Source organism: Belonocnema kinseyi, chromosome 6 (genome assembly GCF_010883055.1).
Source record: "Belonocnema kinseyi isolate 2016_QV_RU_SX_M_011 chromosome 6, B_treatae_v1, whole genome shotgun sequence".
Lineage (NCBI taxonomy): Eukaryota > Metazoa > Arthropoda > Insecta > Hymenoptera > Cynipidae > Belonocnema > Belonocnema kinseyi.
Genome location: NC_046662.1, coordinates 93,544,881 through 93,563,177, shown reverse-complemented (window position 1 = coordinate 93,563,177; position 18,297 = coordinate 93,544,881). Strand labels below are relative to the sequence as shown.

Below are 18,297 nucleotides of genomic sequence, written 5' to 3'. Positions count from 1 at the left end.
CAATTAGTAGGTTTCAAATTATTTTATTTTATTTTTTATTTTTTTTATTTTATTTTATAGATATTAGGATAATTTAATCGAACAACTTTTATATATTACATTATATTTTAACGATGAGCTCTGCTGATCGTCACAGACTTAACTACACTGATATATTTCATTTTTGGTAAAGAAACAATCCTAGAAATGGCAACATTTAAATATTTTCATAAGAGAAAAAGAAATATTTATTATAGACCATGATTTTCCATATTTCTCGTATTTTAATTACAAAAACTCGGCTGGCTGTGAAACACACTTGTACCTAACGCTGCGCTGGAGTAGCGGATTACCGGCCGGCTCATAGTCTACGCGGGAGAAAATCTATTACGCCAGAAAATGAAAACTTCAACAGTTTCTTAAGTACTTTCCAGAAAACGTCCTTGAACCCTCCTGAACAACATTCTTACTGATAGTTTTCGCTTGTTTAAAATTCGCTTGACTTCCAAAACGTTGGAAGTTGTTTGTGCACGAATTATGCAACGTCTCGGAAAAAAATTATTAACAATTTTTGTAATAAACATTTTAAACTTTCTCTTACGTCATCTGTCGCAGAACATAATAATGAATATTTTTGATAATTTTCATCACAGAAAATTAAAAACTTCCCATTTCGTTGTGAGTTGAAGTGAAAAAATTCAGAAAATTTTAATTAGAGAAAAAACAGTTTTTCGTAAATAATTCGAACAATAAAAAAGCTAGAACTGTTTTTATGAGGAGAAAAAGATGCGGCATTACATTTTTATTGTATATATATATCTTAAAAATTGAAATTCGAGGCTTTATTTTCAAGTGCTCAGGGGCCTCCCCACTCCAACAAAATAATTCTATGTCTCCTTTTTGCATCCAAAGCCTCAATTTATAAATTTCAATTAAACTTTCTCACGAATAAAATAAAAATTATGCGTGTTGTCAAATATAGTTTCAAGGAAATTTCTAGATATTTCTTAGATGAACAATTTCATTTCTGAATATTTTTTTCTTATAAAAATAATAGTGGCAAGCAAATTTGTTGACATATTATGGATAAATATTTTTTTTTAATATTGTTTGAGAATTTTTTTCTATAGATTTGTTGGAAAATAGACATTTTTATTTTTTAAATAGAATTTTCTATGAATATACCAGCACTGTGGGTATTTAACGCATTTTGTAACAGTTAGTTCTGAGATGAAATCAATACCGTTTCATTGATCTGAATATGTAAACAACAATCTGACAAACTCAAAAGGTATCAAGTCTTTTTTAAGCTCCATTTTTGAAGGTCATATATTGATTGTTTCTAAAAATTCTTATGATCAATGTAAAGGACTTGAAATCCTCCATTGAAATCGTAGTTTTAGCAAAATTTTGTCTTATAATAACAGTATTTCCAAAGACTACCATCCAACGGGACTACACTTTGTACAATTTGGAGTCCGATCAAGTCCTTTTGATTCTTGGATTGGTTTAGTTGAGAAATAATGCCCTATAATTCCCTAAAAATATGTGATCATTTATTACACTTTTTATTGAAATCCTACAGTTATTAGATCAAATTTTGAGTGTTGAATATTTATTAAAATTAATAGAAATTAAGCTACATATTAACATTGTTTACTTTTTTTAACATTTTTTTTAATCTAGACAAATATTGATTTCGGATAAGAATGTTATACCTAAAAGTAAAATATGGTTTTATTCTCCTTTTGAGGCAGGGGTGAATCCAGACAAGGGTTTCGGATAGAGTGCCAACAGAGCTGGTTGGGAACATCGCTAAGAAAAAGGTCATCAAAAAAATCATTAGAATGTAAGTCTGGGTTTCCAAAGGGGAGGGTCTGACTCTGTGGTACGCTTACCCCCGAAATCCACACCTATTTTGATGACGCTATGTTGACCAAAATAATATTTGATCTTAAAAAGGTTTTTTTTCAAGTTTCAGGGGTGGTCTTTTAAAAGTTTTCACGAAAATAATAGTTTAACGTATCGTATCTCTTATTAGAGAATACTTACACTGATTTATCTACTAAAAAAGTTTTATATTTGGAATAAATTGAAACTTTATGAAGGATTCATGGCATCATTAATCTCAGGTCAAATATAACAGGATGGATCGATGACCATAGCATTATTATAGTTGTCTTTACATGTTTATCAAATAGACTTTCAATCAGTAAGTCTTTTTATACGTTTTCATCAAATTTATTCAGAATTTTGATAGTAATTTGAATAACTATTTTTGTCATAATTAAAATACCGAGTTACGAATGCCAAGTTCTATGGAATTGCAGCATACTTTTATCATTATTATAAAAATGTTCCTATTTGAGTGTTTATAGACCACTCTGCTTTTTCCCATGATAACATTAGAAAAATATAACAAAAGCAACAAATATTAGCTTGCTATTTGTCTTCATTATGAATTTTCTTTTCTATTTAGATCTCTATTATTATTATTATCTTTTATGAATTCTTAATATAACTTTTAATTTAGATTGTATAACTGAAGGATATTGTAGGCAATGTGAAAGAAAGCATAAAAGATATATAAGTAAATTGGAGTCTACTGTGTGAATTACAAGACGTTGAATGGAACGAGTAATCCTTCGTCTTGACTTTACTTGATATTCTCTAGAAGTAATTGCATTGCTCAAACTGATTCAATTGATGAAACAAGTATTGAATCAAAATTCAATTTACTCAGGCTTATTTAATAATTTCTCAGAAAATGAAAAATATCTTGTAAAAACCATTGAATAAGTTTGGATTTAGCTAGTTAACTTTTCCTAATGCTGTGAAATTTATATTCAATTAAAGCTAATCAGTGAGAGATAATTCATTAGAGTTTCCAGAGAATTCAGCAATATTGATATAATAATTTTACTGAAGTTAACTGGGCTATGGTTAATTTAATTAAATAATTAATTTGTATATCATTTTACATATTTAAAATTATCTGTAATGAAATATTTTATCTTAGCATTCGAATTATCAATATAAATGTTTTAGGGGGCCTCTAGAAACAAAACTAAGTTTCTGGTCATTTTCCAGTTACCTACAACGTTTCCAATTCATACAAATTAAAACTTTCATATACGAAAAAAATCGATTTACATATTCATTACCTAAATATAAAATCAACACAAAATCAGCGAGTGAGAATTTTTACAAAACTATCCTTTTTATATTTAAAGAAATTATGTTTTATAAAAATTCTCAATCGCTGATTGTGTGCTTCTTTCATCTCAAACTTTAAGTGTGTGTCTCTGTGCGACGTTTTTGTGATTTTTGTGTTTATGGGATTACGAAGTGATTTACTTCCCCGCGATCACCTCATCCTTCTAAGACGGAACGGGACGACCACACAGAGAGGGAGTTGACGGTGAAAGAGAGGGAAAGAGAGATCGAGAAGGAGAGAGAGAGAGGCGGAGAGAGAGAGAGAGAGAGAGAGAGAGAGAGAGAGAGAGTGAGTAAGATAGAGAGGAGCTGCACGACATATAAATACTAAGTTTATGCATGAAAACACATTTTTTACCAAATACTGAATGCCAAACTTTTTATTTTAATTTCATTTAAATCTTATATGTTTCAATCTTATATCTGGCACTGAGGAGGACCCCTATCCATGGTCAACACGTTTGCCAATCTAATAATTTAAGAAATGCATGTTTTATAATTAAGTATTTTCATAAGACCCTAATACCAATGAAAAATGTCTCAAAACAAATTCCAAGATATATTGCACAATACATTACAGTGGTTCTTAAAAAAATAGATAGTCAACTCTAGCAATTAGATAGGGGCAAAAAAATTTCTCGGAATTTTAATGAAAAAAAATGGTAATGAAAGCTATTTTTTACCACCGTAATTTTTAAATTCTCATTCCTGAGAGTGTAATGTAATCGTCAAAATTTTCCATCTCTGGTTTTTAACGGATCTTTACGTTTCGGCACTCACAGAATCCGAAAATCATACAATTTTATCGGTGTCTGTCTGCTAACTTTTTAAGGATTTGTCCATTCGAGTCAGCCTTTGATACTGCCAACCAAAATTAAAAAATTTAGATATTTTCAAAACTTGAATGTTTTGCCCATTTTTGTCAAAGTTTCTTATAGATAGGTAGGAGACTTGCAAATTATCCCAATAAAAATTTTTAATTTCGATGGAAATTATAAAAGTTACATACTTTTCAAAATTTTGAAAATGTAAAAAAAATAGGAAAAAAATATTTTTCTACAAGATTAGGAAATTTCATTTGAATTCGTGACTAGATATTAAATATATTTAGAAACTATGCCAGTTAAATTTTTCGATTAAACAAAAATTCATAAAGTTAGAGCTTTTTCAAAAATTTGAATAAAATTTTTTTAAGAGTTTTAGAAATCTTTGTCAAATTTTCGGGTACACGTCAAAAAGACTTGCAAATCTTCTTTATGACATTTTTGAATTCGATAAAAATTCAAAAAGTTATATGCAGATTTGTGCTAGATATAAAATATATGTTTTTCGAAACTATTATCATGAAATTTCTTATTAGACAAAAGTTCCAAAAGTTTGATCATCTTCAAGAATATGAAATTTTGGTTTTTAAGAGATCATAAGTTTAAAACGTTGTTTTCAGTAGATTTTAACAGAATTTACAAATTATCTTGATGAAGTTTTTCAATTGGATACACGTACGCATTTAACGTACGAAAAGGTATAGATACACTGTTAAAAATGTCTGTTCGAAATTTCCACTACATGTATTGGAAGTTTATTTCCGAAACGTCAGGTAACACTACAATACATAATGTTGTAGTTTCCAAATGCTGGCATTGGTACGGTATCGCACATGCATTGGAATTTTATAATACAAGCCAAGTAGTCCGCGAAACTTCTGTATCATACTTGCGGCTGGAAATCTCGACGCCTATTGAAGTGAGAAAAATTAAAAAAAGTGTAAATCATTTCTTAGAACACTTTTTGCTGCCGAAAAAAAAGAAGTTTTCAGATGGAGCCAACAATTTTGTTAATGTATTGTACATAACGCCCGTATTTATAGAATTTAAGGCATTTTTGGAATTTACAGAATTTGCAAAATTCATATAACGACCGGAATTCATAGATTTCATTAAATTAGCTATATATGGCGGTAAATTTGAAATTGCACAGACTAAACATTGTCTGAATATAGAGAAGTTTATAAAAATTGTATCATTTCTGTTGTTGCACATAGCAGAATCGATAATAGTTTAATTTAAAATGTTAAATTATTCGAAAAAATTTAATGTTTTTTTAAAAATAATTTAAAAAAGCTCATTTTTGTTTCACTGATCTAATAAATCTTTAAATTATAATTTTTAAATAATAATTCATTTAGCATCCATAATTACGGCTTTGATAATATCACGGCTCTTAAAAAATGTGTAATTTCTACAAAAACATTAACCTGACCAGTGCCCAGCTGGCTTCCGACCATGGGATATAACCTGGGTTGGCACGGCCAGTAACCGGCCGGCCCCAGACTACGTGATTCGAGAAAAATGTAGGTTGACCGGCTCCCGCCCGGTTCTTGTCCATGAAAACCAGTCAGGGGTAGCCCGGCCGGGATCCGACCAGCAACCTTGTTGCATTAGGAGCAACCGGGGAAATTTCTACACGGGACGCATTCTGATTTGTTACATATTTCTTGGTTTCTTATAAATTGATATTATTAAAAAATGTATAATTCAATAATATATATTATCGGAGGGTCTCCAATAATATGCAATCTACTACATTCAAACAGAGATATAAACTTTTTTGGGAATTAAATGATTAAGATCATAAATAATTGACACAAGACTAGCAGTGTAATCCATGTGGTTATGAGCAATAGGAAAGAACATTTTCTCGAAAATATATGTCTGCATACAAGAGGAGCGATTGATGATTTCAACTAACTATTGATGGTATGGACATTACCCTCAATGCCAATCTACAGAAAATGGTCTCATTAAGTGAATAGCATTGAGTAATATTATTCGTAATCTGACATGATTGAGACAATATGCATATTGCGTTTATCAAAAAAGAGAATTATGTGTTAAAATTAAGAAGACAGCTCGCTTCAACAGAATCGCATTTTTTTAAGATCAAAAAAATATTTGTTTATTTTTTTGACTTTGAAGCACTATTGGCATCATGTTAGCAAAAGTATATGTTACAACTGAGGGCGGGAGCGTATTACAGGAAGAAATTGAGGCGATACAAGAATTGACCTTCTATTTCTTTAGAACCGTTGTGATATATTCTAAAATATATATTTTAACCATTCAAATTGATTCAGTAATTTTTTTAAGATTAAATTTCTGAAAATTTTCTTATACTTTTGGTAAAGATTTTTCATTTCCAGTTGGCACTTTACATAATTTAGTCTTATATTGTTTGAACCTTACCATCCAAATATGAACCAAATACATGTCAGGGCAGACCAACCATGCTTATTTAGTTATGACCTTCGTGGAAAAACGGTACGATAAGGTACAAAAAAATTAAAAGACGAATGTTTTTCAACCAAAAACGATCTGCAAATTTGTCATAAATGTTTATTGTAAAAATACATTAAAAATAAAAATGACATCATGGATAAATGACACAAGCTACAATAACATTTTGTTCAACAACATTTTTTACCTTAATTAAATCTACTAATTTGCTTAAAACCACTTTAAGCTTTAATTCATGGAAAAAGGATACACGATGCATCAAAATGTTGCGAATAAAAATTAATGAAAAATAAGGAACAAATATGAAAGTACACCAAACTCTCTCTGTCACTAAAGTGTCGGGGGTTGCCTTAAAATAGCCTTGGACTGGATTTGGGGGGATAGAAACATAAACAGTAAGGGCCATCCGTATATATATATATATATAATGCCGCAACCGCTCTCGTCCTGCTCCCTTGAGAAACTGCTTAATCCAGCAATTCTAGGAAGGCTGAGAACGGGGTGACTGAGAGCGAGCTTTTAATGTAGTTATAAAAATTAATATTTGCACATTATTTTGCAATATCTGAATTAATAGTTCCTAATCAGGGTACAGAAATAAGTACACTGGATCTTGGAATTATGACCTTTCTCTTAAGTTGCTCGCATTGGTCGCGTAAATCCATACCATGGATGGTAACGCATGACGTGAACCTGAAATGTGAACATCCTCTCTGTTGCACACCCGTCGCACATAGGTTACTTTTTTTTATTGATGCAAAACAATTTGCTTGGATCGGTATCGCCACCTACAACGTTCTGAACCATTGGGGATTGAATTTGAAGCAATTAAAATTACATGAGACTACCGCATTTATTGTTATTGTCCTCTGTATTAACTTTGACCTACGATCGTATTATAGCATTTTTATAGAAAATCGAGAAATTTTCAATATTTATTACTCACATGGTAGGGAATGCTCGCATCAGAATCCGGCAAAAATTATGTTCACAAACCATCATATCTTACATATTGTTTCCCCCTGAGCACGATTCTGTGTGCAGATTAAAGATTTAACGGGTGTAGGTCTCGCTTATCCTGCTTTCAGTAAAAAAATCTCGCTATTTTGCGCTACTTTCACGCAAAAGTTTAAAATGAGCAAACTTTACGAGACATAGCTCAAAACTAACTTTAAAATCGTGTTCAGCGGACAAAATTACTTAGAATAGAGAAGCTTCAGATGTCATTTATGAACCTTTCTTCCTAAATGCATTAATTTAAAACAAGTTTTTTCGAAATTTTCCTTTGAATTTTTGAATTTTTCTTACTTAAAGCACGATAATTGAGACCTGCAGCCGTTAAATCTTCAATCTGATCACAGAATCGTGTTCGATGAAAAAAAAAAGTAAGATATGATGGTTTGTGAGCATAATTTTTGCCGGATTCTGATGCGAGCATTCGCTACTAAGTGGGTAATAAATATTGAAAATTTCTGGATTTTCATTTAAAATGCTATAATTCGACCGAAGAACAAAGTTGATAAAGAGGATAAAAACAATAAATGCGACACCGATCCAAGCAAATTTGTTTTTATCAATCGAAAAAAGTAACCTATGCGCGTTGTGTTTCTCATCACGGCATCAATTCTCAGAAAGACATATACCCGGACGCCTAAATTCTAAGTTCCAGTGTATGATATACATTTCGATTGAGGAAAAAATCAAGTTTATAGTATGGGTTACGTGATGAAAATGTTTTCGTTAAAGCCAAAGGAGCTTTAAAAAAGAGAATGGACAATCACCAAATTACATTGGTCGACGTTTTAATTCTTAATTTCGAAAGCTCTGTGCAATTGGCAGATTTCTTATTTAAATTGTTACCCGAGTCAAAATATAGTCCCTACTTTGGGACTCTTCACGCTAATATTTGTAGGGGCTAAGGTTGTAAAGTAGAGGATATTGCCATACGATTTTTGCCCCTACTTTAGCGCTCTTATGGGCACAAATTGCCGAATCTTCCATTTGGGGCGTCAAAATAGAGGCTTAGTTTTTGTTTCTGATTTATCGCTCCACACTTTACCTTTCTGTACAGAATAAAATTATTTGACGAAAAATTAACAAAATGGAGCAAGAAGAAGGAATACTGAAATCTGCGTAATCTTTCAAGTTATTTTGCACAAGGAACAAAATATCCATTAAAATTTATGGAACTAATCCTATAGTAGAGGATACGCTAGGTAGTTTAATTAAAGTTAAAATCGTTTTTGATTTACATTGCGTTGTACTAGTCCCGAAACTATAGAGAAAAGTTCTATAAAATCATAATCGATTTTTTGCCACAAAAAAATTAATATTCTGTATTATTATATTAATACTATTATACTCTAATATTTGTTCACATGTTTAAGGACAGAATTATTCACTATTACACAATCACTACACTATTTAAAATCGCACGCTATGAAAGTTTTTATTCGCGCCAGGGTTCGAACCCTATAAGTTTCGCATTCTAACGCCTAAAGCCTCTCGACTAGCCTAGCTTAATGTATGCAAAAAAAATTTGAAATGGAACCTACATCTGTGCAACGGATATCTGCAATTTTTGTGACCCATTCTTTAAAAAATATTACTACGTTCATCATAATATATGTACTAAGATTTTACATTTTAGAAATGTTACAATTTATTATTGTATATTTTATGTGCTTAAACGAGATTTGAACTTAATCCAGAAATATTTCAAAATATTTTAAAAGATTTAAAAAAATTCCATATATATTTTCAGAAATTTGATAGATTTTAAAGGATTTCCACAAACTTCCGAAGATCTCAAAAATTTAATGGACTTTAAAGAATTCAAGAATATTATTCATATTTTAGAATGACCTTAAATAAACCTTTTAAACAATTCGAAAACTTTGGAATTCGCTTATAAACTTACACAAATTTTAAATCAAATAACTCCCGTTAAATCCCTTAAAGCTTCTTAAAATCTCTTTAAATATATTAAAATATTTTTAAGTTACGTGAAGATCCTTAAACTCTTTTGAATTTTTGAAAAATCATAAAAATTTTTTAACTATATTAAATCGATTTAAATGCCAGAAAATCCTTCAAAATGACTAAAAATATCTTCAACTCATTAAAATGATTTTAAAGTCTTTACAATCTCTGTAAAATTCTTGTACTTTTTGAGATTCTTCTCAAACCTTTTTAAATTCTTCGAAATTACTTGAAATCTTTTGAAATTCATTTATAAACTTTAATCTTTTTTAATTCAAAAGAATTGTTAAATCCCGTTAAAGTATTTTGAAATTCATTAAAATCCTTTTAAACACTTGAACATATTTTGTAATTACACAATAATACATGAACTTTTTTGGAATATCTTGACATTTTTAGAATTATTTTAAATAATCTGGAATCTTTAAAAACGTGTAGAGCGCAATGGGGAATTGAGGAATATATCAGAATATTTGTGAATATTTCGGAATATTTTGAAATATCAAAAATATCAGAGATTAGAAAGAATATCCAGAATACGAAGAATATTGAAAGAATACGTGTACGGGCATATTTAGTGAATGCTTCGGGAATATTGAAGTGATCGGCCTCTCGGCATATAGAAATAAATTAGTTTGAAAATATGACATTTTGAAGAAATAATTTATTATTTTAAGTAAATGTTACATCCAAATCTTTGGTATATATTTATAACCAGCTGTGATCTTATTAAGAGTGTTTAAAAGTCAACTGTAATTAGTGTTAGGTTTTTGGAGAATAACGTAGAAATAACAATCATCGCTGACCGAATCCATGTGAAATCAGCAGGGACCTACACTTGAAATTGCAGAATTTCTCGAGAGGGAAATATGTTGCTTTTAAGAGGAAATTATCCATTTTTTCATGTTTCTAAAGTTTAAAGAAAACTGGTTAAATTTGCGAAAGTTTAATTAGCAATTTAAAAATTATTAGTTTCCTTGTGATTTTAATTGAACAAAAATAATTGAAATTTTATAGGCTTTGATTAAAAAAAAAAGTTTTAATAACAGAATTTTTGGTGAATATAAATTTTGTCAGTTTAAAATGAAATTCGAATTCTTTAAGTTTCAAGGTTTTGGAGTAGATTCTTTTTTAATTTTTAATATTTCCTATTTAAAATTATTATTTAATTTGAAAGTTTGTTTAGTATAATTAAATTCATTCTTTGATTTTATAACAATTCGCCTTATTAGCTTGAAGGTCAAATTATAATTTTGTTTTGTAATAGCAATTTTTAATTCTAGAATTTCAGAAGCTTCAACTTTGAGTGATTCAATTTATTTTTCAATATAAAATTGTCAAATCTTTATCGCTTTGAATTTATAGTTGTTCAAATTCAAAAGTTTGCAATTTTTAATTATTTAATTTGGAACGCTTTTAAGTATGAATAATTTCCAATGATCTAATCTTAAAATATTCAATTTTTAAGTTTTTAACATTGCCCTATTTTCTAAATTTTTAAACTGAAATCATTAAATTTCGTGATTCTTCAATTCAAAAGAAAATTGCGTGAAAGGAAAATCTATTTCTTCAGAATCTGTGGTAACTAATTTCGAGTTATTTTTTGTGGTACAGAAAAAGCTCAATACAACAGATTTGTATCTTTCTTATCTTCTTCTTTTGACGTTTTTTCTCGTGTATTTGATACCATGGAGGGGGGCGGAGTGGGGTGGATCTGGGTTCTTTATAACTATCTTTAAAATCTTAGCGCTGGTTGCGTCTTTTCTTTTACTTGCAGCCACCAGATTAGGGCAAACTTCTTTCCTCTTGAACCCATTTCGATGTTATCACTTTAATATTTATTATTTAAAACCAATTTAACTCATGTTTTCACGAACTGTCATGATGGAATTTTAGAGAAAACAACAAATTATCTGTCACGAGGGCGCAGGCGTCGAGGCAACGAAGCCACGTATTTTCTGCGTTAAAATTTAAGAACGTTAAGAGAAAATTTAAAAATTCTACGGAGAATATGGTTCTTTAAAGGAGACATAAGTAAAACTCAAGAATATAGTGGCAAGACCTTCAATGTAGGGGCTGAAAAGCTTATACAGAAGCAAAATAGAATGAAAATATCTTTAGGGGTGGCTACGTAGGAGCTAGTAGAATAATAGTTGCAAAGTAGGGACAATACTTCCACTTAAAGCGTCAAATTGGGGCCTATATTTCGACTCGGGTATTCTCAAGAATTTTTTAAATAATAGCAATCTTAATAATATATAAAGCTTTGGTTTGTTTCTTTTCCTATTTTAAACCTGCAATGATCTACCTAGATTGGTTCAGAATCAAGCACAAAATTTTAAAATATTTTAAAATATTTTAAATAGATTTCTAGGAATTTTTATGCGCTCAAAAAATTTTAAGTTATTTTAGAAGATTTTAAATATTTTACGGTATTTAAAAGGATTACAAGGAATTTTCAAGAGATTAAAAATATTTGGAAGAAATTAGAAATATACGAGGTGTGTTCAAAAAGTAAGGTGACTTTTCAATTTTCGCGGGCTACGTAAATTCAAGTTTTAATTTTTTTGTTTTGTTGTGTTGGCACACTCGTCACGATCATATGTTCACAGTTTTGACTATATAGCTCGTGTTGTTTTTCTGGCAGAGGCGTAAAAGGTTAGAAGGGTTTGGTGTGCTCAACGATTTTCTTCTTTCGAAAAAAATGGAGCAAAGAGTTTGCATTAAATTTTATGTAAAAAATGGAATTCAATGCTCTAAAACTCTTGAAATGTTGACAGTTGCATACGGTGAGTCTACTCTGAGTAAGAAAAAAGTGTATAAGTGGTACAAGCTGTTCCAAGAAGGCCGAGAGGGTTTCGAAGACGAACCTCGCCCTGGACGTCCCAGCACGTCAACAACAGATGAAAACATTGAGGCAGTGGAAGAAATGGTGTTGAAAAATCGCCGAATGACCATCAGAGAAGTTGCTGAAGATGTTGGCATCTCGGTTGGCTCATGCCATGCTATCTATTCGGACGTTTTGGGCATGAGACGTGTGTCAGCGAAATTTGTTCAGGAGATGTTGAATGAAGTCAATAATGATCCTGATTTTCTCAAAAGGGTTACAACTGGGGATTAATCGTGGGTATATGGTTATGACGTCGAAACTAAGGCCTAATCGTCTCAGTGGAAGCATCCTGAGTCTCCAAGATCGAAAAAAGCACGTCAAGTTCGGTCAAATGTGAAGGTTTTGCTCACTGTCTTCTTTGATTACCGTGGCGTAGTGCATCAGGAATTCTTACCACAAGGTCTTACGGCCAATAAGGAGTATTACCTTCAAGGTATGCGCCGTTTGTGAGAGGCGATACGCAAATACGCCTGGAAATTTGGAAAAACAATTCATGGCTTTTGCATCACGATAATGCACCTGCTCATTCATCGTTGCTTGTGAAAAGATTTTTTGCCCAAAAACAACACCACAGTCATGCCTCAGCCTCCATATTCACCGGATTTGGCCCTCAGTAACTTTTTTCTTTTCTCAAAACTGAAGAGATCCATGAAAAGACATCAATTTTCAACGATTGAGGAGATAAAAACTGCATCGCTGAAAGAACTCAAGGCTATACCACGAAATGATTATCAGAAGTGCTTCGATGATTGGAAAAAGCGTTGGCACAAGTGTATTATATCTGAAGGGGATTACTTTGAAGGGGACAACATAAATATTGATGAATAAATGAATAGTTTTTGAGAAAACCATAAAGTCACCTTTTTTTGAGCACACCTCGTATGAATGAGTTTAAGGATAAATAAAATGTACGCTACTTCAAATCAATCTCACAGGGTTAAATTTCAAGAGATATAGAAAGGAATATAATAAGATTTTAGAAATTTAAAAAGGATTTCCAAGATTTAAAATGTTTTTAATTTTAAGGACTACATTTTTTCACATTAATATTGTTTCGCTCCCTTAAGAAAGCGTCTCTCATCTCATTACAAATAAGGTTTAGTCTCTCTGTTCGCTACGGATAAGAATTAGGATAACTTCGTTTTGTATGAAATTCTGTAAACACATTGACGTATTAAAAGAAGTAAAAATCTGGAAAAATCTTTTGTTTTGAAAGTTATACGAGCCTAAATTTCATTACAAACTGTAACACAAAATACTGAAGTTTTTAATTCTTAGGAAATGTTCAGAAACATAATAGGTTATTTATTCCTCCTGAAAACTTAGCTAAATGAAGTTAGCCTTATTCTTATCCGTAGCGAAAAGATAGACTGAAGCTTATTGGTAATGAGATGATAGACGCTTTCATAACGTTCCTGTACTAATTTATAAACATCTAGTGTCATAGTGTCATAGTGTCATAGATTATGAGAGCTTAAATGTATTTTTAAATTCATTTCTTTAATTCTGTAGTAAGAATATTAAAGTACTGTTATGCTTATTTAACTGTAACGTTTAAACAAAAGAATGCCGGAAAAGTTCGTTAACTACTAAATTTAGGGGATTAGAAAATTTAAATCTAATCAATTTTATTGGAATTTTAATACTCGGCCTCAAATCAAATAGCTTTCGATCCTAATTATAAAAGACATAAAGGGAGAAAGCCAACCATTTATTTGAGTCTGAAATTGATTAATTTTATGAGTCCATTACAGGTTTAAACGCGTTCCAATTTAGGAGAGGAAGTTTATTGCAACGTTTGTGATCAATTCGTGTCTATGTATATCCAAAATGAATGGGGAAACTGAACAGATAAAGCTCGGTTTGAGGCTTTCCTGGCTTGATGGATTTTCAAGTTTTGCTAGCAAAGTTTGACGCTTTCTCTCTAAGCAAGCGCTTCGGTGGCTACCAAATCCGATTCGGAATATAGTAAGTCCATCTGAAGGGCGGAAATCGTAATAGCGTTTTGTGTAATTTTTCGAAAAATAGTTTTTTATCATGAAATTAGTTTCTAGACTTAGCCGTCTTTTAAGTCACATCATTTCTTGAAGAAAAAAACCAGAAATTCAGCATCATATGTATATTAATTTTCACTCAGCAACAAACAATTTTTCATGACAATTTTGTTATTATAATATACAATGTAGCGAAAATGGACTTAATACAGTTAAAGCTGTCATGCTCCAGGGCCTTAAATTTCTCTACACTTGGAGAGCTAATAACTTTGTGGGACATTAAAATTCATGGTTTCACTTTCATAATATAATCGATTAGGTAAAAAAGAATATAAAAATTGAATGTTATGCATTTTCATGGACATTCGTCGACCTGAAAAATTCGAACACGGCACTTAACACTATTAGAATTTCCGATCTTAATCTGACATACCATGCATTTTAATTTATACGGCAGATCCTATAAAGTATTACGGAATTTTCCGTAAAACTGGCCCTGGATGAGCTGAAAATAAGATTGTCTTGCCGAACATTTAATTAAAGTAGACAGTACGTAATTATTCACAATTATTTATTTAAAACTATATCTCCTCACGCGCATTTTATTTAAGGGTATGAAAAATGCTAAAACTGTTGCAGTTTTAAACTTTTATTTATTTAATTTAACACCATAAAAATATAAAAGTTTTAACTTGAATTATTTCTTGAGTATATAAGCTGGATATTATTAGAGTATACTCAAATTCAGTTTAAAATAACTACGAGACTAGTATAATTATTATTCCATTTTCTCAGATATAGGATCCATTTTAAATCAGGTAGACATTCAGCAAATGATTGATTAAATTTTGAAATTTTAATTCAATTTCCTTTATCAAACAACGTATATTTAATTGGTAATTTGATTTTCTTCAACTCACCTTGATTAATCCTACGTTAGTCATCCTCACATCTAAGTGAAAATTTTATGGGAAAGTGTGGTATTATTCCCTTTTTTTACGAATGAGCCAAAATTCAGTTGATTCATTCTGTAGATTGTTGTGATTAATAAAATTTTCAACAGTGAACTGAAACAGAGTAAAACACAAAATAAGAACTTTTCTTCTAAAAAATTAAAATTTCTAAGTATATATATATATATAAAGTAGTCCTAGAATTTTTACTGTGGAATTATTCTATGAATAAATGTCTATCTTGGGAAATCTTCTTAGTCGCTGGAATCTCGAGAATTCTGAGAAGATGAAAAATCACAATAAAATTGAATCTACTAATAAAGGTGAAATTTTAGAAACCAGGCTGTGTGAAGATAAAATTTGTTAGAAAATATTTCGGATTTATGTTTATTTGAAGGAATTTGAAAATTTTTATAAATCTGAATGTGGCAATAATATATGTAAATATAAAGTACAGTCATAAAGTATTATACCGGTATATAAAATATTGATGAGAAATATAAATAGCGTGGTAAAAATATTGATTTGCAAAAAGTTTTTATAGCCAGAAGAGAGTTTACTGCTCCAAAAGGCTAATGCATAATTCATGTGTCCAATTTGTAAATATATATTTACTTCAGAGGCAGCAAATAGGCAAGTATTTAACACATTAAAGGTATCTAGTAAGAAAGCCACTCAGGTGGACTAACGAGTAGTTAAATTATTGATTGCGCCTATTTTCGCCGAATTTTGGTGAGTGTAGAAAAAAATTCAGTGAGCCAAGGAAAATTGGAAAGGATACTTAGATTCACTTAAATTCGGTGTGGATGGATCAAATATTTTTTTTAATTTAAAATTTTCTTCGAAAAACAGTTTGGTTAACAATTTTATGATTTGGGTAAAATTTAACCTTATTCAAGCCTTATTCATGTGGTAATAATAGCGTTAAGAGAATTAATATCCCTTATAAAGGACTTTTTGAAAATTCTATAGGAGAAAGCAAGACTGCAATCTTCAAAGTTAGAGGCAAGTACATAATTCCAGGTTGTATTTTATAACCCTTATCCTCAGAACTCATAATTTTAGGTTGCAAAATGCACCTCTGCTATTTCCAGTATTTTATTCTTCTCTATTTTTAAATGTTCGGGAGTAAAACCTTGTTTTAATAATTTTTATGAAACATCAACAAAAGACAAAAATTCATTTTTGCACCACTCAACTGGAAATTTAGACTTTGCATGCCTCTAAGTTATGTCCATAAACTACCTTATCACTATTAACGGTGCAAGAATAATACTGGCGCATGCTCAATTTAAAATATAGTTTTTTTGCACACCGGTGGATAAATCTGCGATTGTAAAGATTTCAGCAAGTGCTAGAAGATCATGCTGAGAATTTCACACTTGTATGAAGTCGCCTATTTGGAGCAATTATATCAGAAATAACTAATGTCGTTCTTTTTAGTTTTATTATTCTGGAAAAATAAAGAAAAAACTTAACTTAAGTGATTATCATAAAAATAAAATTTTAACTAGACAGAATTTTATTATATATAAGTTTCAATGATGTATTTATTAATTTTAAATTCGAAATGCTAGAGGGATTTAAATATAATGGCCAATTTAAATGAAAATCGATTTTTACAAGGAACGTGCAAGGTCGAGCATGTGTAAAGTTAGGGAGCACTCCACACCTGAAATTTTGGAATATTAATGTGCCCCACCAAACATCCACTTCAGCGCACGCTTGCCACCAATCTTTACAAACTTCTCCATATGGGAAAAATTTTTTTACCAACATAAAGATATGGGGACCTAAGCAACCGGAAGTCTTTTTTCTTTACAGGTACGTGTCCTGTACCCCCATTTTAACTAGAGAGAGGGTAAAAAGGCGTATCTAGAGAAGGGCAGAAAGGACAAACGGTTTAGTGGAGGATAAAAGGTGTTGTATCGAGATTGGATAGAAAAAGATTATATCTGGGTGGCGTAAGATAAAATGTGATACCAGTAGGGTTAATGGAAGAAAGTATTATCCGAGTGTAGGAGGAGGGAAAACAGCGGTATCCCGTATCTACGACAAGGTTGAAAAGAAAAAGGTGATGGGGGCGCGATTTTTTATAATATGAATATATCATGTATAGAAACATATATCTAAAATGGAAGGTACAGAGGTGTTGAGGCTACTTATAAAAAATAATTCTAATGGTATTTTATTTTTGTTTAGTATTCATATCTCGTTGGTCATAGCTCTTTTTTGGATTGGTGAAATGGAAAACGTTTTTGTCATTGTGTGTCACAGAGATGGAAATGAGGGTGAGAAGGGCAACTTTACGCACCAATCCAGTCGCAAAAAATTGCTATGCTTCAGTTTCCTTCTCCGATTTCATTAGGTAGCGTTCCAATCTCCACTTTACCGCTTTACCACTTTACCCTTCGTCACAAACGAGATTTTTATGCCGGGCCGAATATGCGTCATTCGCATGTCATCCTCTTGTTTTTATTATACCATAACTCGCACTATAATTTCAACTGTTGAAAGCATATAATTTATTTCTTGCTCTAAAAATCAAGAAGAGGCACATATATTATTGAGATTTATCTTTCCAAATCTGTCATGCTTTCAGAGCAGCTGCAAATGAGAAAAAGACTTTGTCTCCAAACTGAAATCATACGGTTGTTCCTCTTTATTAACGGAATCATTTTAAAAACGTGTAAAATAAATTTTTTTCAATCTAAAATAATAGCCCTGAAGATGATTTAAATAAATTCTTTAAAGTCTTGTTGATTTTGCATTGATGAAAAATTTGAGTGTAAATCTGTAAAAGTTGAATTTGGGTTTATACATTTTTGAATATTTTAATTTGAAATTTGAAAATATAATTTAAAATTTTGTTATTTAAAAGGATCAAACTTCTGTACACCAAATTTTTGCTTTCAGGCCAGTGTGGGGGTTTCCTTCAAATAGCCTTGGACTGATTTCGGGGGGACCGAAACGTAATGAGTGAGGACCGC

The 18,297-nt window shown here is 30.9% G+C and overlaps 1 protein-coding gene across 2 annotated transcripts in view; it reads right to left on the bottom strand.

Moving 5' to 3' along the window:
• LOC117174442 (5-hydroxytryptamine receptor-like) overlaps window positions 1-18,297 on the bottom strand; it is a 554,399-nt gene that overhangs the window by 437,725 nt on the left and 98,377 nt on the right. For both annotated transcript variants that reach the window (XM_033363567.1, XM_033363568.1), the window contains exon 2: window positions 15,275-15,421. The gene's annotated coding sequence lies outside the window, so the exon portion shown is untranslated. The remainder of the gene's footprint in view (window positions 1-15,274; window positions 15,422-18,297) is intronic.